The sequence below is a fragment of the Capricornis sumatraensis genome, chromosome 6, assembly GCF_032405125.1.
Source record: "Capricornis sumatraensis isolate serow.1 chromosome 6, serow.2, whole genome shotgun sequence".
NCBI lineage: Eukaryota > Metazoa > Chordata > Mammalia > Artiodactyla > Bovidae > Capricornis > Capricornis sumatraensis.
The window spans coordinates 83,934,123-83,956,866 of record NC_091074.1 but is presented as its reverse complement, the minus strand read 5'-3'; positions in this window follow the sequence as shown (position 1 = coordinate 83,956,866).

The following is a 22,744-nucleotide window of genomic DNA, read 5'->3' as shown; positions in this document are numbered from 1 at the left end:
TGCAGGGGCCTTGGGCCTGTGCTGATCAAAACTTTCCATGACTTTTGTTGATTTCTTTGAGGCCGGTCAGCTCCTTTGAAGCCCTGTTTGTCCAACATTCTTCATTTATGTCCTCTGTTCCTCTTGCGCTCCAGGAGTGTAGTCCTTACCTAGTCAGCCCAACTTATCCTTAGTTGCTTCTGTCTGGCTCAGCTCTGGACCTTTGAGCCTGTGCAGTTGTCCTCTCCTGCACTGATGCTTCCTTACCTTGTGGCCCATGGCCTTCTCCCCTGACTCAGCTGTGGAAGGGATGTGGCTTCATAGCTTTTCCTTCAGCATCATCAGGTTATTAGGCACTGTAACGCTTGTTGGTTAAGAACAGACTCTGGATTTGGATCTGGATCCCAAACCTGGCTCAGGTACTCAGAGTTGAGGGATCTTAGGCAAGTGACTTACTTTCTCTGAACTTCAGGGTGATAAGGATTAAATAAAGTAATCGATGTAGAAGACTTAGCATAATATCTGGCAGAGAGAAGGTAACTGGAAGCCTCTGCTTTTATTTTGTTGAGGGGAGTGGTGACGGTGGGGAAGGGGTTCGCTTGATCTAGCTCCGTCTCTACATCTGAAGCCTTTAAGCCCAGAGAAACTGTTTGTAAAGGTATAGAGTATACCTTCTGTGGACTCCTGAGATCACAATTACTAGTTTCTTTTTTTTTTTTTAATTAATATTTGGGTTTTACCCCAGAAGTATTGGATTACAGTCCCCTGGGCCTAGGGATCTGTACTACATAACAAACATTTAAACTCATAATAAAGTTTGAGAACCAGAGTATAAAGAGCCCTTGGCTTCAAAGTATATTCCATGTCTGAAGCTTCCAGATTAGGCTGTGCCCTGCCAGGACACAAACTGCATTTTCCAGTGGGCTTTCTGGGCCAGTTGTGGGCCTTGCTTCCCTCTGCAGGGTCAGTATTATTTCAGGATCCGGGAAGTCCTTGGGCATTAGATGAGGGAGAGTGGCTGTAGCGACCAGCCCTCCGTTTCTGCAGGGGTTGGAGGGAGCCCCTCTGGCCCGGGGCCAGGTTGAGATGATGACTGCTCCTCTTCAGTGGCTCTCACTCCCCTCTTTCTGCCCAGAGGTCAGTCCTGGAGGCTTGGCTTGGAACCTTGATGAATGTAGCTAGCTGGAGACTCAGAGCATTTATATTTTTCCTCTTCTGAGTTTGTCTCTTTGATATCCAGGGGCAAATAGCCCCTTCAAGGACCAGACCATACTTGGGATGATCATTAAGAGTCTCTACAAGTTCAGGGACATCTCTTGGAGCTTGGCATCTAGATGCCCATCACATACGTTGGATATGGCTAGGTTTCAGAGATTCAGGGCTCATCTGTGACAGAACTGGCCTAATTGTGTCTCTCTGTTCCAGTAATACCTACTTGGAGACTTCCACAGAGCTCTTCCATAGATGAGATTTAAAAATATATATATATGATGGGGAGTTCCCTGGTGGTCCAGTGGTTAGGACCCTGCGCTTTCACTGTGGCAGCCCTCCCCAGGATAATGTATACATACACATTTTACATAAATTAATAGAGAGTTTATAAAATTCCTGAAGCACTTCCGCAGACTCCCTAGGGGTGGTGAAAAGGGTCAGCACCGTGTGTTGAGATCTCAGGAGGCATCTGGGATGGCTGTGGAGGGCGGGCCAGACCCCGTCTCTGGGAGGTTTCTGGGATACTCCCTTGGGCGTCAGTGCTCCTCCCTCAGCCCTTTGGTGCGTGCATGTCCTGGGCGCCTCTGGCCAGAGAGGGAATTGGGGCCCAGGAGCTGCTGGCTCAGTTTAGCCACCACGCTCCTGCAGGAGTCCTGGGAAACGGAAGTTCTCAGTGGGTCTGAGGGGTTTGGAAACTTTGGCTGCCAGGCTCATCATAAACTGTCTAGAATTGAATGTACTTTTCCACAATCAATGTCCAAGGGAAACTACTGATCCTCTGCACAAGTAGATCCGCTGCATTGTGATTGTATCTGAAGACAGTGGAAGTGGCAGTATTTATGTACAGTCTGTCAACAGTACAAACTGTACTGAAGACCTAGTACAGCTTGTAGCAGCTTGTACTGTTGAAACCAAGGCAGAGATTGCACTGGTCCCAGCCAGTGCATTTAGAATTAAGGGAACATTTAACTAAACTTCAGACAAAGTGCCCAGTGAACTTTAAAAAATAAAGATATTGCAGAAGCATACAATTTAATTTTCTACCTAATCAATAATGTTAGCATATCAGTATTAAAATCATGTTGAGAACATCTGGTAAACTGCAACCAAGGAGAGACTGTGTCTCAGACAGTATAACATGTGAGGTATGATGAAGGAAAATTGGAAGTGAGGTGACCACCTCTAAATTCTCTTTTTCAGCCAGGCTACTTGGTGAGCTACTTGGTAGCTCTTTTAGAAGAACAAATATAAATAATGACTTCTAAGGGCCAGAAAAAGGATGCAAAATATTGAGGTGTATAAGTCCCATGTCACTCCCTCCCCCAGGTGGGCTGTTGTTGATAATATCACTAGAAAAAAAATACCTTCCTTTGCCTATTTAACCCAGATTTATCATTGGATTGCAGTTGGGTGGAGTCTTCTCAAGGTACAGGGTATACTGGCATGAAAAAAATAGACCAAAAGCACGTAAGTCACATTTGTCATGCCAGATCTTAGTATTTTCTCCCTTAGGAATGTTCTCTTTTATTTTGATCCTATTATAGCCAGACAAGGCAGAAGTTTTGTTCAAATAAAGCCATTGAATTTGGATGGATCCTTACTAGTCAAGAAGTCACGTTTATAATGAGTTCTTCTGTTGCTGTACAAGTGTTATGCCCAAGTCTTGAAATCTCCCAATGACCACCAGGGAGCCGATATCCGATGCAAAAGCAAGAGAGTTTTTATTACCAAGCTCGAGCTGGGGCTCCCACCATTACTGACGCAGCGGCTAAGGAGAGGAGCCCCAAACTCTGGGTTACATTGCTTATATAGGGTATTCTCGCACGAAAAATTCGAAAAACGGGAGTTTCCGGGTTGGGAGACGTCTAATTGGTTACCTTCTGTGGAAGGGTTAGGTGTTGGTTTCTGATTGGTTTTCTTATTTCCACGGTAAATCATTACTTCCAAGGTAAATCACAAAGGTAAATCATTACTTCCAAGGTAAGTCACAAATTCTTGAACTTAAAGTCAGGAGGCTTAACCTAAGGGCTGATTGGCTCGCGCACAGTGGGGCAAGTTTAGGGAATATCCAAAGTCTAAGTCTGTTTGCCTGCTACCTTTGCAAAATGGAGCTCTTTTACAAGATGGAGTAGCTTAGGCTCTTCACAAGAAGGTAGGTAAGATATGACAGAGCCGAACTGGAAAGTGAAACTGAGCAAGTGAATGTCTTACATGAGTGTGAAGAATAGGCCTTAAACCAATTTAAGTCGCAACCTGAGGAAAGGGCTCTCAAAGTCCTTTAGCCTCTATGAAATGGAGTAATCTATTATTCGTATCTTAATTTTTTCTTTTTTTTAAAGCAAACAAGCTATCACCAAGGAATGAGCTTTGGGTCTTAGAGTCTCCTAATGATTAGGGTTCTGATGCTTTCAATTCAGGGGGGGCTGGTAAGGGAGCATTATGTAAGCAATTATCAAATGATTCATCAAATCAGTGACATCCTCAAATGCCTGCTGATTCCTCTGTTGGCAGCTGCTTTCCACCCAGGCTTCAGGGAAGGAAACAGCCCGGGCCCCAGGCAGTGGCGAAGGAGTTCTAGGATTCTGGGCCACTCACTACTCAATTCCTTTTCCCTGTTCCATTTTGCAAATTTATTTTGAGACCATCTATTTCAACTTTGTCATTTTTTAGAAGGCTGCTGGGACCTGGAGGTTTAAAGGGCTCATTTAGCATTTTAAACCAGATCTTGGCCTGTATTGGAAGTCTTCCTGACTTTTCCCAGATGCTCTCAAGTTACTGACATCTCATTTAAGAATAAGGAATGGCATCAGTGCCAAATCCTACTTGCTTCTTGTCTTACCTCATAATATTTTCTTTATCTAAAGGTAGAATAGGAATAAAGGGATTTATGCTTGTATTGGAAGCTCAGTTCTGTTCCACATTAGCTGTGTGATGGCTGGGGTAGTTCTTTAACTTCTCTGGTCAGAATTTTATCATCTGTGAAACTGAGCTAGAAAGTGTAATCCCAGGTTGACTGTGAGGATTAAACAAATATCAGTGTGAAAGGCTCAGGTACTCCGATGGTCTAGCACTCATCAATCCTAGTTTTCTCTACTAAACTATGACCCCCATCTGACCTGCAAGGCTTTAATGAATATTCTCTTGAGTAACTTCTTTTTTCCTTCTGGTTTGGTTTCTCATATTTAAAATGAGAGCCTTGGGCTGGATAATACCTGAAGTCCCTCTTAGTTGTAAGAGGGACTTACAACTTTTTAATTTAATTTTCATTTTTTTAAGGTTTTAAAAATAACATTTGTTTCTGAAAGCTGAAATGTACGTAATAAGAAAACAAACAAACAAAAAACAGGAAGCAAAAAAAGTCATCCATAATCACAAGCAATTTAGCATTTGCTGTGTGAGGGCCTTACAGCTTGCTTCAGGCCCTGGCTACTTAGCTCCTGTTGCTGTGTCCCCAGGTCTCCTTTTTTTTCCAAGACCAAAATTGTCAGATGAATTTTCTACAGCACAGGGATTCTTTACACTCCTGCCTTGACCCTAAAGGAAGTTTTAAAAGAAGCCTATACATCTGCATCACTTTATGCTGATTCTGGACCCATGGTAGGGAGCACAGGGAATAGCCGAATCTAGGAGTTTAAATGACATCATTAGAACTTTGCATTGCTTGGTTCTGCTTTCCTATGTTAACTCTCTCCAGAGGGCAACAAAGAGAGAGCGCACAGTCCTTTTCCCTGACATTTCTGCCAAAGTAGAGAAAGGACCCTGACTCTTCTTAGGTCACATACTTGTCTCTGGACTAACCACTGTATCTCTTAGGAGGATGACAAACTCTGGCCATCTTGAGGAACAGGGCCATCTTGAGGCGTGAGAGGTGGAGGGCTGTAGGACCAATGGCCCCACTAGACTTACGTGGAACAGGAAAGAGCAGTTTACAAAACAGTATATATTTACCACTCACATGGGCTGCACACATCATCCCAACACACTCACAGCTCCCTTCACCACATGCCATCATCTTGGGATCTGAGACGAAAGAAGGCACAGTCCTGGGCTTCTGGCAGCCACAAATTGAAAGTTGACACAACCCCCTGCTCCCACCCCTGGCCTGTACTGTTTGCCTTGATGGGAGGAAAAACTATCACATTCAAGTTGAATAGTTACTAACCAAGGACCTTTGGCAGAAACATTTCTAGAAGCTGTAGGATGTACTCTTAACACTGGCGAGAGTTGCCAGGGTCCTGAGTCACTTCCATGTCCTGGCTCCCCAGTAGACCACTGGCTTCTGCTGCTCTTTCATTGGTTGTATTCTGGGGTAGGAGGCCAGGGTCAGGGCAGAGGAAGGGCTTTGGGAGTTGCCTAAAAAGTCAGTAGAGCAGCTGGATTTTTATCTGCTACTTTTTATCTGCATTTCCATTCTTGTTAACAACTTCTCTAGGTTAGCAAATACCCAGAGGATAACTTAGTGACTAGGGACTGGAGAAACCTTAACTTTTGCTTTTAAGAAACCATGAAGGGGAAAATATTCGTGACAGAACAAGGGGAGGAAACAGGTCGCATACTACGGAGTGATCCCTCCAGCTTATCAGGCATAAGGGAAGAGACCCAAGATTTTGAAGAGAGGTCCCTCCCAATAGGCACCACTATCTGAATACCCCACCTGAGAAGCTATTAGTGTATGTCTCACATGAATGAAAAAAGGTGCCCCTTGAAAATGAAAGTTTTTAGCTTACAGCCACCCCTGACTCTGGGGCTCATGTAGGTCACAGATGTGCAGCCTAACAGGGTGGGGACCTTGTTTCTCACCAGAACATGAGGTTCTCTAGAACAGATGCTGTTTCTTTAGTTCTCTGTTACGTACCCAATAAAATTCAGTGTACCTGCAACTTAATAGGATCCCAATAAAATTGGTATGAAGGAATGAAACCATGTGTCACACTCTGAAAAACACAGAGGAAACAACTGCTGTTGCAGCTGGGTTTAATGGTCAAGTGTGTGGTCTGTTGAGACTGCATCTGGCTTTTGGAAATGTTCTGATAGATATCTTGCTGCCAGTCTGTGAGCATAGTATATAGCATGGATAATAATTAGCAGAACATAAACATGTTAATGTTTTCTCATATAATGTTACAGGTTATCATTCTTTGCTAACCAAAAAGGAATTGAGGTTCTTGAGGTCTTCCATATCTTTTCTACGATGAGTTGTTTTTTAGAGGGTTTATTATTTTTGGCCACCAGAGGGCAGTCTTTGAACAGTAAAATTTTAATTTGTCCTTTATTCCAAATCTTTTTGGGAAAGTTTTATGTAAGTCTTTTATACTTTATGTTTGCTTTTCTCTCTGTTTTTATTTTATTTAAAATTTTTTTATTTTTATTTTTTTTCTGTAATTCTTTTATATTTTAGAATCAGTGTTTTAAAATAAAATATAGAGGGGTTTTTAAAATAGGCTTATGTGTGTTTCATTGATCTCCTATTTAAGATAGAAGTTTGACAGAAAGCCACGGTACAGATAAGAATATAAAACGCACATGATTGATAGGGGAGGCCATTTGGTTTGGAGTTAATGGACAGGGAGGCCTGGCGTGCTGCGATTCATGGGGCGCAAAGAGTTGGACACAACTGAGCGACTGAACTGAACTGAGACTGAAATTGGCTAGAGTCAGGGTTGAGGTCTGATTCTGGCACTTATCAGATGGGGATCTTGGACATGTCAGGTGCATGGTAGACACTGAAAAATATGCTAGCTCATTTCCTCCCATTTCTTAAGTTGATCCCAAGGTTAGTAACTCTTGTTCCTATCACATATATACCAGGCAGCAGCCCTGGAAATAGACACTTCTCCTGGGCATATCTTTGAAAAGTATCTTTATATTTATTTATTTATTTCTAATTGAAGGATAATTGCTTTACACTATTGTGTAAGTTTCTACCATATATCAACATGAATTCTTGAACCTCCCTCCCACCTCCTACCCTATCCCACCCCTCTAGATTGTCACAGAGCCCTGGTTTGAGTTCCTTAAGTCATACAGCAAATTCCTGAAGAAGTGAAGTGAAGTCGCTCAGTCATGTCTGACTCTTTTGGGACCCCGTGGTCTGTAGCCCGCCAGGTTCTTCTGTCCATGGGATTCTCCAGGCAAGAATACTGGAGTGGGTTACCATTTCCTTTTCCAGGGGATCTTCCTGACCCAGAGATCGAACCCGGGTCTCCCGCATTGGAGGCAGACGCTTTAACATCTGAGCCACCAGGGAAGCCCAGCAAATTCCTACTGGCTATCTATTTTACATATGGTAGTGTATAGGTTTCCATGCTGCTCTCTCCACTCATCCCATGCTCATCCCATGCTCTCCTCCCCATCTCCCCTGTGTCTATATGTCTGTTCTTTATGTCTCCATCTCCTCTGCTGCCCTGCAGGTAGGTTCATCAGTACCATCTTTCTAGATTCCATATATATGCATTAATATGTTTGTTTTTCTCTTTATGACTTACTTCATTCTGTATAATAGGTCCTAGTTTCATCTACCTCATTAGCATAGACTCAAATGCGTTCCTTTTTATGGCTGAGTAACATTCCATTGGAAAAGACCATAATGCTGGGAAAGATTGAGGGCAAGGGGAGAAAGGGATGATGGGGGATAAGATCGTTGGATGACATCACTGACTCAATGGGCATGAGTTTGCACAACTCAGGGACCTAATGAAGGACAGGGAAGCCTGGTGTTCTGTAGTTCATGGGGTCACAAAGAGTCGAACATGACTTAGCCACTGACAACAATATTCTACTGTGTATATGTACCACAGCTTCTTTATCCATTCATTTGTTGATGGACATCAAGATTGCTTCCATGTCCTAGCTATTGTAAATAGTGTTGCAGTGAACATTGGAGTACAGGTGTCTTTTTCAATTATGGTTTTCTCCGGGTATATGCCCAGTAGTGGGATTGTTGGGTCATATGGTAGTTTTGGGCTTCCCTGGTGGCTCAGACAATAAAGAACCCACATGCAATGCAGGAGACCTCGGTTCAATCCCTGAGTTGGGAAGATCCCCTGGAGGAGGGCATGGCAACATGCTCTAGTGTTCTAGCCTGGAGAATCTCCATGGACAGAGGAGCCTGGCAGGCTACAGTCCATGGTGTTGCAAAGAATCAGGCACAACTGAGCAACTAAGCACACACACAGAGTATTTTTATTCATAGTTTTTTAAGCAATCTCCATAAAGAGGCATTATGTTTACAGTGAGGTTAATTTGATGGTTCAGTATTAGAGGAAGCATTGTCAAAGTGAAATGAATGATCCAGAGAAGATGAAGGGCTACGTGTGCATTTTTCACAGGCTGCTGCTGCTGCTAAGTCACTTCAGTCCTGGGATTCTCCAGGCAAGAACACTGGAGTGGGTTGCCATTTCCTTCTCCAATGCATGAAGGTGAAAAGTGAAAGTGAAGCCGCTCAGTCTTGTCCAACTCTTCGCGACCCCATGGACTGCAGCTAGTTTCTCTCGAAGCCTCTTTCTGATAAATTAACCTAGCTTCCTCTCTGTCCTCCAGCTCTTCCATTACTTCTGTCTTTTAAGCAGGCAAAATAAGTGCCCCAACCTCAAATAATATCAAAATATTAGAGCTGGAAAGAACTCAACAAACCAGGGCTCCTGAAACTTTGATGGAGTCACAAATTCTGAGAATTTGGTGAAAGCTATGGATCCTTTCCACATATGTACTTTTTATACAAATCAATAATATTTGGATTTCTTAGTAGAGGTTCTCAGCTGGGGTGTGTGTGTGTGTGTGTGTGTGTGTGTGTGTGTATCCCTTAGATTGTTTTGAACCATCTGGTAGGGCCTTTTTCCAAACCACATACAGAAATTCATTCTGTTACTAATGGGAAAACATCTAATACTCCTGTATTTTGGAGGCAGACAAATGTTTAATCTCTTTCCTTAAGAAGTTATTAAAATTCTTTAGTCTAATAGCCTCTGATATCCCATTGAGTTATTTGGGACACAGAAGTAATTGTTTTAACACCAGTGACAAACTTAAGTCTTTATAAATACCAAGAATGCTGTTGTTGTTGTTGTTGTTATTTTGAGGCCACTAAGCTTGTGGGATTTTAGTTCCCCAACAAGGGATTGAACCTGGGCCCTCAGCAGTTGGGAGCACAGAGTGTCAACCACTGGACCTCCAGGGAATTCTGTAAATACCAAGAATGCTTATATTCCTAAATTCACATTGAGATAATATATACTAAAATATTAATTGGTAATCTTCTCTGGATGATGAGGATGTGAGTAACTTAGATTTCATTATGTTGTGCATATTTCTAATTAGCTACTATGCATATGTATTTGAGGATGTGAGAAAAACCAACTTTTATTAAGAGTCATAGGTCACAAGGGAATGCAATCAACATTTAGTTACTTATATTAATAGCTGGTAAAGCCAAACATGGCCAATAATTTTAACAAGTCATATCAGTTCTTCAGGCCTCTACAGACTGAAAAACATCCTGCAAGGCCACATTCCAAGCCTTTAACAGTTTCACTTGGGCCTTAGAATGACACAAATGAAGGTAATTCATGTTCTGGACCTGATTTCTCTATCACTAGGTTTAGAAAAGTAGATCTTCTCTGTTTGCCCACAGCCACAATTGCTTTTTGCAGAGATATCAACTACATTTTGTTCAGAATCGTTGTACACAGCGACTTCCTTTTTGTATTCACGAATGTCTTTTCGGCAGCCACTGAAGTTCCACGATCTCTCTTGTGTCTTATATTGATGTGGTACATTACTAGTGTATTAAGTTTCCAAATACTGAACCATCCTTGAGTTTCGAGAATGGATCCTCTTGATTCCTAAGGGCTACTTTTAATGTTGACTTGGACTCAAGGAGACATTTTTGATGATGTGGGAATGGGTGATAAGGTTTATAAATTAGTTCATGTGTGAGTGCTGTGTGGCCTGGAAACCAGACTTCAGACATAAAGTATCATGAGAAGTGGAGGAGCAAATTAGATCTGAACATGAGGAGGAGAATGGTCAAGATTTTGGTTTTAGATATCCTTTGTGGCAAAGAGTTCAAGTAATGAGAAAAGTGGAGAGGTCACAAAAAGAAGTCAGAGAAGCTAAACCAATCTACTTAATGAGAAGGTGAACATTTGGGGAAGATCAGCCCATGGACGGAGGAGCCTGGTAGGCGGCAGTCCATGGGGTCGCTAAGAGTCGGATACGACTAAGCGACTTCACTTTCACTTTTCACTTTCATGCATGGAGATGGCAACCCACTCCAGTGTTCTTGCCTGGAGAATTCCAGGGACGGGGGAGCCTGGTGGGCTGCCGTCTATGGGGTCGCACAGAGTGGAACATGACTGAAGTGACTTAGCAGCAGCAGCAGCTCAGATGATAAATAATCTACCTGCAATGCTGCAGCCAGCCAGTATATATGTTATTGGCTCTTACACAGTTACTCTTCCAGATGTACCTTCCCTCCAACTCGTCAGATTTTATTTAAAAATATCATTAGGCTTTTGACTTTGATGGTTTTTAATTTATCATCTAAAGGGAGGCATATTAACCATATTGGATTGTCAGAATGGATTCTGATGACAGGAGCTAGGTCTCTAGTGGATATTATGGGGTGTGTGTGTGTGTGTGTGTGTATAGAATGATGGTGGTGGTGGGAGATAAAACATGGAAGCCTTTCCTTTAGCCTTGAAATGAAACATGTCATTTCAACAGGCATTTTAGAGGAAAAAGCAAATTTATTTGGTGAGTCAGCGCTGATGAATTTTATGAGACAAAACAATCTATGTTTAAAAAGGAGTCAAGGCCAAATGAGCCAATATAGTTTGACTTAAAGTGTTAATATATTATAAAATCACTGAATGCACATTGAAGAGTTGCCATAGTAACAGTGATGTTCATGAAATGATTTTAGATACTAGATTCTTGAATAATGGCATGGCTTTTTATTTACTTCAAGGCATCTTTAGTGCTCTCTCTCCTTCTCTCCCTTGTCTCCTCAGAGGATAGAATACAGGACAGGGTACAATTGTACCTGACAATTCTTTGATTTCAATTATTTAATTAAAAATTTGAAATCAATTTAAATTCATTTAAGCAAAAAAAGCATATTTATAGGATCAAAGGATGGTTTACAGAGTTGAAGGACTGTGAAAGAGGGGGTCTTCAGTGGAGTCAGGATTATGGAGCAACTTTAAGAACCTGGGAAGCAGTAATCATGACATAGCCTCATCAGGGCAATCAGGACGAGGAGTGAACTTGTATCGTTTTTGGTATTTATCCCTTTGTTCAAGGCTCAAATTCTAGGGAGTTTCTTATCTCCTGGTTTACAAAAAATGTGTACATCACCCTCCCCACCCCACCCCCACATTTGTTTTTCTTGTAGTAAGTATTCTTAAGGAGAGATTCTCATAGTGGTTTACAACCTCTTCCAAATTATGAGCCACAGTTAATAGACCAAAGATGGTCATATAAGAAATGCCAGTTTCAAATGGAGAAACACCTTGTGCTTGAACAGGTTTACTTCTATGTGCAGGTTTCTTAAAACTTGTCTTTCTGTGGGATTTTCTTTCACACTCATATGTATATGTTTTCTTGCTGTCTTGTCTTGTTTTTCTTCACTCCTGAATTTTCACTAGTGAATTTCATTCATGAGGGTGTTCTGTTCTGTTTTCTTCCAGAGACCTCCACTGTGGCACCTCCCCCAGCCCTTTCTCCCTCATGGACAGTGTCCAGAATTCTATGTATTTTTGGACCCCACTTTCCCCCTTTCCTTCTGTCCTGTTTCCTTAGTGAATTCTTTTTAAGTCTGGCTAAATATGAAAACTCTTCCCAGAAGAATGATGGCATGTGGAGCACAGTTGCTCCCCCATAGCACACACCCACAGCATGAGGCTGAGCTGTCTCATCCCACCAGCAGACTTATGAATGTGAGAATAAATGCTTCTTGTTGCATGCCTCTCTGTTTTGGGTCAATCTGTTAAGCAGCATTTTAGGGGCAATAGTTAATTGTTACATTACTTTTCTAGCAAATGTATTTTCATTTAAACTGGAGTATTCTGGAGTTCATGCCTTAATCTTTGAGCATATTTTACAGAGTATTTTGCAGAGTAGGGGCTTCCCTGGTGGCTCAGACGGTAAAGAATCTGCCTGCAGTGCGGGAGACCTGGGTTCTATCCCTGGGTTGGGAACATCCCCTGGAAAAAGGAATGGCTGCCCACTCCAGTATTCTGGCCTGGAGAATTCCGTGGACAGAGGAGCCTGGCAGGCTACAGTCCACAGGGTCGCAAAGAGTTGAACACGACTGAGTGACTTTCACTTTTGGGCTTCTCTGGTGACTCAGCTGGTAAAGAATCTGCCCGCAATGTGGGAGACTTGGGTTCGATTCCTGGATTGGGAAGATCCCCTGGAGAAGGGAACAGCTACCCACTCCAGTATTCTGGCCTGGAGAATTCAATGGAGTATATAGTCCTTGGGGTTGCAAGGAGTCAGACATGACTGAGCAACTTTCACTTTCACTTTGCAGGGTAGGCAAAAAATGCTGAGCAAAAAGTATTTTCTGGGGTCCTCTCAGTATATAACAAGGGGCAACAACCTACTATGTGCATGCTGGTTTCATGCACTAAATAATCAGTATTTTTGTCAGAGAAGTGAAGCAGATTCTGGAAAGCCTTTATACACCATGTAATTATCCAGAGTCTTTCCCTGCTGAGTATATTGTCATCATGATTCCAGTATAGGTTGAACTGTGGCTCTGGTTAGTATAAGCTCCTTTGATGGGCTTTGAAACTCTGCTTAATATACTTTCCAGCAGATTTCCAGGCAGAAGTATTCCAAGGGGAAAGTCATCAGCACTTTCGTGGAATTGTCCTATCTATGAGGTCAACTCTGAGTTGACTCTAGTTTGTTTGTGTTTTATCTCTATAAAAAATTAGTGTTTATTAAGAATCCCCTTATTTGTGGCAGCAGTAGTATATAGAGGAGTATTTATCTATCATCCATGTTTTCCAGGAGCTCATTCTTTGAGAAGACAGCATGAATTTTATTTTAACGTTGTTATTGTTTTTTATGCTTATGAAAAATCTGCTTCTTATAAAATAGTCAAACACATAAATAAATGACATTGAAAGTAAAAGTCTCAGAAGTCCTACACCTTAAGAAAATGATTCCTGATTCCTTAAGATATTTTTTATAGGCATATGCAAAAATATGCTTTTTTCTTTTTTTTTTTTTACAAAAATGGGGTTACACTATAAATGCCATTTTGCAGTTGGTTTTTTCTACCTAACAATATATTTCAGATCTCTTTCTTGTTAGCTATTATTCTAGTTTTGTTATTTTTAAATTTTATTTAAAATTTTAAAATGTTTATTTAATTTTCTTCATAGAACTATTTGTAAGGTGATTCTCTTTGAGGCATAATTTGTTTTCTTTTCAAAGATTGTATCCTAAAGCAACATAATTGGTTTTTTGCAACTGCTGAAAGCAGTAAAAACTTGGAAGAAAAAAAAAAATGTTGGATAACCAAAGTCAGTGCTAGCAGGTCCAGGCAATAGAAATTCACAATCTTTACTCAGGGATGGACCTTAGTCTGAGCCAATTTTTTGCTTTTACTTCACACTCAATTTTTTTTACCTTAGTATAAGCCCTTAGTTGAAGTTAGAGGGGAGATGAATTGCTAGAAGCCTGTGTGATGAGGGCAGCAAGAAGTGACAGGTGCCATTCTGTCTGGAGGAAGAATTCAGAAAGAGACATTTCAAAAGATCCAACAGTGTGAAAAAAAAAAAAAGTCATTTAGAGCATTTTATTGATAGTATAGAGAGAAAGCATCAGTTGTTTTTTAGAGTTCCTGACGGCAGTCTTAGGAAGAGAGCTTATATTCATCAAACTCCTGAGCCATAGGAAATGTTTCATTATTGATCTTTCTGTTGAAACAAGAAAATTATTATGCATAAATATGTGTAAAATTAAAAACTTAAGTGTTTAAAGGGCAAGCTCCCATTATAGGAAGAAGTTAATAGGGAAATTCTTTCTTTGCCTATTGAATAAACACAATCATCTGTTCTTTTTATAAACCCAATCGTCTGTTCTTTTTTTCGGGGTGGGGAAGCAATGTGAGCCCCCTTCCCAGGCTTCCTTGCAATTAGGTTGGCCTAGAGACTGAGTTGTATCAAGGGAATGTGAACAGAAGTAAAGGGCACCTCGATCAGATCTGGCTCATAAACAACATCCTTCTTCATTTTCTCTCGTCTGCTGGTGGGACTCTGATGTTCAGGGCAACCTGAAAAGCCAAGTGGTGTAGATGGCAAGGGCCTCCATCAACTTGGCTTCTCTTCTTTCTCCTTATCCCAGGCTGATTGGACTTCTAAATAAGCAAGAAAGTAGTTTTCATTTTGTTCAGCTATTGAGAAAATAGGTTCCTCTTTCTTTACAAATGCATTACTTCCACTAATATAGAGGAACATAGTCCTACCCCAGGGAATCTGGAAATCTGTGGAGATAATCCAGCTCCACTTGATTATGTTTGTGTGAAATCTGATTACTACTAAAACGTGTTGACAGATGGACCTGATATACCTTTGACACAGTGTCTTCCCCATTGTCCAGTCCAATGACTGATGACTAGAATCCTGCAGGAAGCCCAGTTTTCTAGGTTTGGGCATCACTAAGTCACTGGTTTTGGTCTTGAATGGGGTCTCAGATGTCCTGGCAAACTTCAGTCTTACAACTCTTGCAATTCCTGGAAACAGTCTGATTCACGTCTTCCTTGATGACTTCCAATATAGTTTTGTAACTTTCAATCTATATCCTCCACATTTCTTCTTAACTTTATTCCTAGTGGTTATTCTTTATATGTAAAGATATTCTGTTGGCAATAGGAGTGATTTATATTTTTCACCTGTTGCTAATATAAAGTTAGTAACTTGTTTCATAACTAGCTCCTTAGTGAACAGTCTGATTAATTTTAATTAGTTCTGATTGATTTTCCAAAGTTTTTAGACAGACTGTCATGTGTTAATTCTCTCCTCTCTGATAGTAATACTTTTGTTTTTCATTGCCTTCTTCTCACTCCCATTTATCAAAATATTCAAGGCAGTGTTAAATGATAGTTGTAATATTGGATATCCCGGTTTTCACCCTAAAACATATCTATATAAGAGGTTTGGTTTCTCATTTTCTGTTTTTCTATTCAGGGATATGTGAGTTTTATTAAATGAAGGGAAACTGTTTTCTAAGTTTAATGCCCTATAAATGGATTACAGAACATGGGAATTATCTGTACCTTGAAAATGTGTTATTTTCAAATTATGTCTGCTGGGGTGTTAGAAAATCACATAGATCTTCATTAGGAAAAAGGAAAATTCTAAGAACAGAAATAGGATTTTCCCCTTTAAGAACGGAAGTCAGCTTAACAGTAAAGTGCTCACTAGCTAGATTTTAAAGGTTCAAGAAAAGTCTCCAAGACAAGTGCATTTGCTTTGATTGAAGTATTCTCCAGCTTCTGCCCCAAGGAGAAGATAAGAACTTTTCTAGTCCTAAAAAAATCCTGTTAGTTCTTTCCCTGTAGCTCACAATAAAGCCTTTGTTTCATCATTATCTCTGGCACCTATGAACTATTGTTTAGAAAATTATATTGTTATTATTTTAAATTCATGTTTATTTTTTTAAAGATTTTTTTTGATGTGGACTTTTTTATTAAAAAATAACAGTCTTTGTTGAATTTGTTACAGTATTGCATCTGTTTCATAACTAGCCCCTTAGTGAATAGTCTGATTAGTTCTAACTAGTGGTTTTTGGTTTTTTGGCCATGAGACATGTCGGGGAGGCCTGTGGGATATTAGCTCTCCAATTAGGGATCAAACCCACACTCCCAGGATTGTAAGGCAAAGTCTTAACCACTGGACTGGCAAGGAAGTCCCAGAAAATTTCTTTATGTATTAGTGGTTTTTATGAAGAGAAATAATGAATGGCTCAAACATTGTTCAGTGTTGTAATGATTCACAGTAAATTTACAAGAGCTTCCTTAAAGGTGAACTGTAACCAACATTTACATAAAAACACATTCCTGATTTCTTCTTCGACAGTAGATTTTTTAAAAAAAATCTTTGCCCCCTGAAACAAACACAATGCAATAAATGATAGAGTGAATAATTACGTGCTCATAGACAACCCCAAACTGCGATGTAAACTGAACTCGTTAAGTCAGTGCACAAAATGGATTTATATAAGCTTATTTGGCCCACGTTACATTGGGAACTAGGTGCACACTTCTTAGTTATGGGCATCACCCACCTTCCTCAGTCCTGTGCTCTGCCCGCCTCCTTCACTCCACTCCTCCTTTTTGAGAAACTCACTTGCAGAGAAACCCACTCAGCCTCATCTCGCGTTAATTAACTTCCTTGACTTTCTTTTCCCCCTCCATCATTTCCCCTCCCTAGGGCTAAGCTTGAAGGCAGGTGAGGTCACTTTTTAGCCTTAGGTTTTTTAATTAGGAGAATAAAAGAAATAGAGGATAGTCTGTTAGGTTTAAGAGAGTGTTCAGTGGACAAAGGGAGTGTAGCTCAGGGCAAGTTGAAAAATCTTTTTTCCCACTGGTGTGTTCTGAAGTTCTTGTCTCTGTGTGAATACTTTTTTTTAGCCTGATGTGGGCACTTGAAGGAGCCCCAAGTCAGTGAAGGGTGGGAAAGGCTTGTTTCACCCCAACAGCCTCTCTCCCATCATTGAAATTCTCCTCACATATTAGTCTGGTTATTTTCTTTTGCATTTTCACAAGGCATCTATGGGATGAGTTACAGTAAGGGGCTCATTATAAGAAAGTGCCAAATTACAAAGTATTTTCCCGCTCTAATGGCAGATTCAAAAATTTAAAATTGTAGTGATTCAATAAGCTTTAGAGCATGATTTTTGAAGCCCCATACCTATTTTTTGCTAATATAAACTGGAGTTTTTACTATAAGATTAATTAAAATTGTTATTTAATTCAAGCATTCTCAAATTTAAAACAATTGTCCCTACAGAGTTGTACTTTTCAAACTGAAATGAAAGTTACCATAAATGGATGCAAAAAGGGAATCACAAACACAGGTGCTGCTTTACTACTAGTGTGTGGAATATGTGGGATGTGTATGCACGTGTGTGTATGCATGTGTGTGTGTGTGATTTGTGTGGCAAGGATGTCTTGTAGTATATGTGTATTTATGTGGTGGGTGTGTGCTTTGTATGTTTGGTATATACGTTATGTATATATGAATTGTACGTGTGTGTATTTATGTTGTATTTTTTGATGATGAGTGTGTATCATCTGGTTTAAGTGCATGGTTTGTGTAGTATGTGTATGTGATGAATATAGTGTGTGTGTGTGTGTGTGTGTGTGTGATCTGCAGGGAGCTGAGATCCTGAACTTAGAGTTTTTATTTTAAAAGTATCTCTGCATTGAGATCAATTGGTAAAGTCTTTTCAAATGTTTCATTTCCCCAGAAATCATTTGAAATGTATTTTCTTAAGAACAAATGTTTGTTTTTCAGGAAGAAACTTCAAATGTTATAGACTGCTTTAAGTGAAAATGATTGCTGAAGTACTTTAGTCTCAGCAGACCCTGTAGTTTAATTTAGCAGTCAAAGGCACTTGCATTCAGAGTTATTATGCTCAGAGCTTCCAGAGGTCCCATCTCCTCTGCTTCTGACATGAACTCCATTTCCCCTGTTTTGTTGCAACCATCTCTTTCTCTCCAGAGGCAGTTGTGGGGGACGAGGTGCTTATTTTGGCATCTGTCCTCACTGATCCAGCGCCATCTCCTGGGAGACAGTGTAGCTTAGAGGCTAAGCATGAAAGCTCTTGAGTAAGAATGCATGGGTCCAAATGCTGGCTCCACCAACTGGGTGAGAGCTTAATCTTGATGAATTTCCTCATCTGTGAGATGGGGTAACAGTGGCTACTTAACCCTGCAGGATTGTAGGAAGGCTTTCATGAGATAATGATGTAAACATAGTGCTTGGGAGTTACTAAATGTTCAGTGAGCACAAACTTTGGTGACGAAGTGGGTCTTGTATGGATCTGGCTGTGCCTCTATAGGTATAGGAGAAGTAGAAGCTGTTAATGGACCATTTCTTCCAAGATTTATGGTGGATTTATTCCATTTGGCCTGCATAGACCAACTATATACCAAGATTTATGAGTGACCTCTCGGCTCTTGCATCTGATTTGTTGGTGGGGTAATGCTTAGAAGGGATTTTTGAAGATGCCAGTGGTTCCAGGTCTGGTCCAATGTTAGGGCAACAAGTCCTCCAAGCAAAAGTGCTCTCCCTCACATGTTGCAGCTAGCCTACCATCTGTCTCCTGCCCTGGAATAGGTAAGTGCCTCAGCACTGGTGAACTGTACTTTGACAGCATTAAAACTCACCACCTCAAAACTCTGGCATGTTATATAAGTTATTCTGACTAACATGCAGTTATTTGGCACAATTTTCAAATGAAACTTCACATTTTGTCCCTGCCATTTCGGGACCCCTCTATAGACATTAAAGTCTGAGCAGTGTATCCAGTAGAAGGTTCTGGGTGCATAAACAGAGGGTGTGGATCTGAGGCATCTGCTTTTCGTTTTTGCTTTTTCCATCCAATTTAGTGGGAGGGTCTTGGCCCTTCTCTTGGTGGAGGAATGCAAATTGTAGATTTTGGAGACATGTCAGGTGGTTGGGTGGGGACACCTACATAGAAATACCTGGAAACTTGAGACCTTGTACTTGTCTAGCACTGCAGCTACTCCCAAAGAGTTTTGTGAAGACATGGAGTGTCCAAGAACTAGAAAGGGGCCAGTGGGGACTGTTGCTGTGTTCACCATACCAAGATCCATCAGAGAGGGAGCAGCCCTGCCAGGTTTCTATCAGAATTTACATTTCCCTCTCTCTCTCTTTCTTGTCTTGTCTCCCTGACTGTAGTCTAGAGCCCACAGGACCATCTCTAGGATTCCCTCTTCCAGGCAGTTCTCAAGCAGTGCTAATGAGAAAGCCTTCGGCTTTAATCCCAAATTTATCCCACCTCCCCTCAACCCCATTCACTTTGCCAAAGGGTTTTCATTGTTTCTCCAGTAAGATTTGGATCTACATCGGTAGAAAAACGGCTGCACTGTAAACCAACTACACTTCAATTTAAATAAGGATGACTAACCCAACAGAATGAGCAAATACTACGAATAAGCAAGTCACAGAAAAGGAAACTTCATTTTAAAGTGAATAGCTGAAAACAATAAACAAAGATAGTAAGAGAGTAAAATGTCAGTTTTACCCACCAGAGTGGCAAACATTCAAAAGGACAACTACATCCAGACTGATGGTCTCGTGGGAACTGGGTTTTCTCGGAGACAGTGAGCGTTGCTGCTACTATTAGCCTGTATATATTAACATTAACATGACATATTCTCTTTTACCTTACAATCCCAACTTCAGAATCTCTTATACCAATAAAAGATTAACAGTGAAGGTAGTTTAAATAATATTTGTCTAGTTGTAGGTCCATGAAAAGCAACTCAAGAGAGACTAGCATCAGATCTTTTCGCAAAGAGATCCTATTTGGGAAAATAAGGGAAACACAGTGGATGGAGTGACTGTTTCTGGACTTAAGGAAGCCCTGAAACAGCAGTCAGGATGCCTCTGCATCAGCTCTAGGCTAATTTTATCACTTCTGACTTTATTATCCATTATTTTTTTATGACTGAATACACCCAAATTATAATTAGAGCCTGGAGAGTGATTCTTAATTATAGGCCATGGAGTATTTACTGCTCTCATCCATTTCTAGCTTGTTCCACTTCCATCAGTGGTAGCTAAACTGCCACGCTGCTGGCACAGAGCTGGACCATGGTGGTGGTGGTGTTGGGGTGCAGAAAAAAGACACCACCTAGCAAGGGAGAGATGGTGGGCAAAGCAGAAAGAGATGAGCAGATAAACGTAAAGTTCTTTACTTTCTCCTGGCCTCCTCCCCACTCCAAGAAAAAAAATAAAGCCCAAACCCCACACCTGACCGCCTAAGTCCGTGATAGAAGAAAAATGACTAAACAGCAGTGTCTGCCAAAAAGAGGATGAATTCTATATGAATCAACCAAGTGACTCAGCAGCTAAATAAAAGCTTATCTCGAGTGTTCCGGCAAGGGAGCAGGTGGTCCTGCTCTGGCCTGTGGTCAGTCCTCACTGGTATTGGCAGGCCCAGGGCTCAAAAGTGGTAACGTGCAGAAGGCCAAAGGGTTGGGGAAGAATTTGCAAACAATGACAGAGCAGGCAGCGAGAAACCTGGGGAAATGCTGGGAGAAATGACCAGATGCCTTTGAATAGCTAAGGGCTAGCAGTGGGGAGATGGATTGGGTTTTCTCTGTGTGATTTCAGAGGACAGATCTGGGTTTGAGACTGTCCCTTGCAGGAGCCAGGCCCTGACTTCACCAAGTTCTATGGACAGTTTTCTAGATGATTTCGTGCATGTAGGTAGTGAGCTCCCAGTTATTGGGAGCATCCAAACAAAGGCAGGATGACTACCTGATGGAATGTGGCAGTAGTGGTGGTGGTTGGTGTGGAGTTGAGAATCAAGTAGTGGAATCTAAAAAAAAAGAGGACTTCCCTGGTGGTCCAATGGTTAAGACTTTGCCTTCCAAAGCAGGGAGTAGAAGTTCGATCCCTGGTCAGGGAACTAAGATCCTATATGACCTGTGGCCAAAACCCAAAACATAAAACAGAAGCAACGTGGTAACAAATTCAATAAAAACTTAAAAACAAATTTAAAAACGGTACAAATGAACATCTCTACAAAACAGAAATTGAATTATAGATCTAGAAAACAAACTTATGGTTGCCAGGGGTTAAGGGGAGGGGAGGGATCAATTGGGAGATTGGGATTTACATAAACACACTACTCTATATAAACTAGGTAACAAATAAAGACCTACTGTATAGCACAGGGAACTGTCCAATACTCTGTAATGACCTATATGGGTAAAGAATATAAAAGTGTGGATATAAGAATATGTATAACTGATTCACTTTGCTGTATACCTGAAACTAACACAACATTGGAAATCAACTGCAGGTCAATAAAAGTTAAAAAGAAAGAATCAACTATTGGGTGAGGGCTGCACCAACTGGCCTCCGTGATCTATTTAGACTACTTAAAATCCAGTGATGCATTTACAATGCACTCTTTTCCTTCAAGTTTTATCTTCTGAGCCTTGTGTGCTTAAGAGCTGGAGTCATCAAGTAATTCCTCCCAGAGGACCACAGTTGAAGCTGTGAATCACGTTCTTTTCTCCCAATCCTGTCTTCTCCTCCCTTCCCCTACTTCAGCTGACTAAGGCAGATCTCCTTGCCTTGTCCTCCAAAGTCTGATTTTTTAAAATATAATTATTACAGATTTGTGCCTCCTGTATCGGATGCTGGGGGAGTCACAGAACAGAAAAGTTACAAGGAGCATGCTCAAAGAGAGTCCTTTTGGCCTTGGGCATTGATAGGATGCTAAACAGGAGGTAGTTTCCATAGAAAATGTAGCTGTTACTGATAATTAGACTTTTTCAGGAAGATAAAGTGAAGCCTTAAAGGAGAAATACTATTGCAAATTCTGGCTGGATTTTTTCTTTTTCCTTCTGGGCTGATGATCTTCTCACACTTGGCATTGCTCCTGGTGAGGGTGAAGAGGACCTCAGAGATGATACATTCCAGATTCCTTACTGTCCAGAAGGAAGAAACTGAGAACTGAGGAGCGGGGGGTGGAACGTGAGGGTTAAATCTTTGGTCTGGCCAGGGTCACCCAGAGCCTCAGGACAGAGCTGAGACTGCGTCAGAGTTCCGTGCAATGCCCCACCCCCACTTGCTCAACCCTAGTAGCTCCCTCTGCGCTCCTTCCTGAAAAGGTGGGAGGGGGGTTTCTAGTTGCCCCTGGACCTTGAGCAACCGGAGACGGGATCTGAAGCTGTATGTTGAAAAGTATGAGCAGGAAAACTCAGCCCCTGGCCGTACAACTCTCCTCCGAGCCCCTCAACTTGCTGGTTTTCAGTTGGCGAGTGAACCATACTGCCCACACGTGCCGTGCGCCCCCATCTCCCCCCAGCCAGCACGAGAACCACACTCAAGCCCCTAGACCTTTCTCTTAGGGCTCAAACATCCTGAGTCAGAGTGCCTGATTGTTTCTTCCCCAGGAAGTATTAATGGCTATGCCTGTGCAGCTTCTGGGTTGGTCCTCTCCCTGCTAGGGAGTGGCATGACTGCTCTCACCCCTCTGCCCCGTCAAAGGCCCCTGCCACAGAGAGTCTGTTGGCAAGCTTCTTCCTGCCAGCAGAGGGAACTTGGGGCTGGTGATCAGTAAGTCCCTTTGCAAATAGGATCAGCAGCATAATTTGTGAGGCTCCATGCACGATGAAAACGCAGGGCCCCTTGTTCAAAAACTATTGAAATTTCAAGACTTGGACAGTAGCTCATCAAACAACGCATGGGGCAGCAGGGTCCCGTGTTCATGAAGCCCACCTGGTTTGGCTGGGTCTCAAGTGGATGCGGACCACACTTACTTCAAGTCT